Here is a 1,575-nt window from a genome sequence, read left to right as displayed (position 1 = left end):
TTTGGGTCCAATAATCAGACTCATGATTTACTTGGTTGATGTAACTCTTTAGTTTCCTCTTCCCTCTGATCAGCCTATATGTAGGCTTAAGCTACCTTCCGATCTGCGGCTCATGGTATTAATTATTACTTTAACCTTTCATGGACGCTATGGAATATCCATGATACAATCTTCTAACAATTCAATCCTTTGTCTGTGACTTGGACTCAATTCTTTCTTTTAACTTATACCGGAGTCTTCTACGGCTGTATGATTGTCATCAACATATATACTGCATGGATAATACTCTGAAATCTTAAGTGTGTTCATAACGTAACTAACTTTGGATCATTGATCGAATAATTCTTTCGTTCCTTCTCAACTTTCTTTAAACATAAGCTATTACTTTTCCTGGTCTTTCGGCTCCCTTATTGCGTGCATACTTAGCTTATCTTAGTTCCCATGCAAGCCAGAATTTTTGTGCAACTCATACAATCTCGAATATTTCTTTTGATTTTACTTCTCGTTCATTAGCCACGGTAGGTGCCACTTTCTTATGGAGTGCATACAATGTTCTAATGAGACTGTTTTTACATGACCATTTCTTCTTCAAGTTACTATGTTTAGGTTGAAGCATTCTTCCTTATTTTCTCAGCTAGTCTTTCATTGTAGTACTTAGGGAGGACCCTCTAACTCTTGTAAATTTGCGAGCTTATTACGTCGTATACTCGACGGACCTTTTGATGTCTTTCCCTCGCCTATAATTATCTGTAGTTACTTACCTCTACACCCTTGTGCGTGTAGGGTTGCTTATGAACTGATATTTTGACCGTCTTCCCAGTGGCACTCTCTTTTATTTCTGTAACACTCATACGGTACCTTTAACTACCCCAACTCCTATCTGAATATTTCTCAAGGGTCGCGATGTCATATATGTGAGACTGAATTCCCCATGTTGGGGTTCACTATGTTTATTTTGCATGATCTGTTGATTTGTTTGTATCCTCTTGTCTAGCCATAACTAGGCTCTTCCTGAACAAACTGCTAACTATTCGTTGGCCCATTCTCATATCAATATTTCGCGTAATCTTTCTTAGGTTATTTCATTTATGTTAACTTACATCTCGCACTGGCTTTTTATAATCAATAACATCTCGGGCAGGAACCCTTACTTCCTCTCCTTGACGTCGTGATTGCATAATATTCTAGAATCGTAGAATATCTATACGATTTGGATAACTACAATCTCATTCCTTTCTTATTTTTATCACAATCTTCCTTTATCATTCTATAGTTACTAGAACCACTTAATTATGACTTAATGTCATATCCCTCCCCCCTTTAGGGGAGTACTAAGATTTAGTGCTACGACAATCTACCTATAGATGTTTTACCTCTTCATCTTTGGCGTCTTTTTACATCATCGATGACCTTTACTCACCTTGTGGTAATCCTTCTATACTAAGGATAACAAAATTCCTTACTCACGAGGGTGACGCCTAGTATAGCTGGCATACATAGTCCCTTAAGCTTAACTTTGCTCACATAGCTTGCTTTAGGGAAGCGTCTTCCTAGGTGACCTTTAAAAGTTATTCT

Source organism: Nicotiana tabacum, chromosome 17 (assembly GCF_000715075.1).
Source record: "Nicotiana tabacum cultivar K326 chromosome 17, ASM71507v2, whole genome shotgun sequence".
Taxonomy (NCBI): Eukaryota; Viridiplantae; Streptophyta; class Magnoliopsida; order Solanales; family Solanaceae; genus Nicotiana; species Nicotiana tabacum.
Note: the sequence above shows the minus strand (reverse complement) of the source record.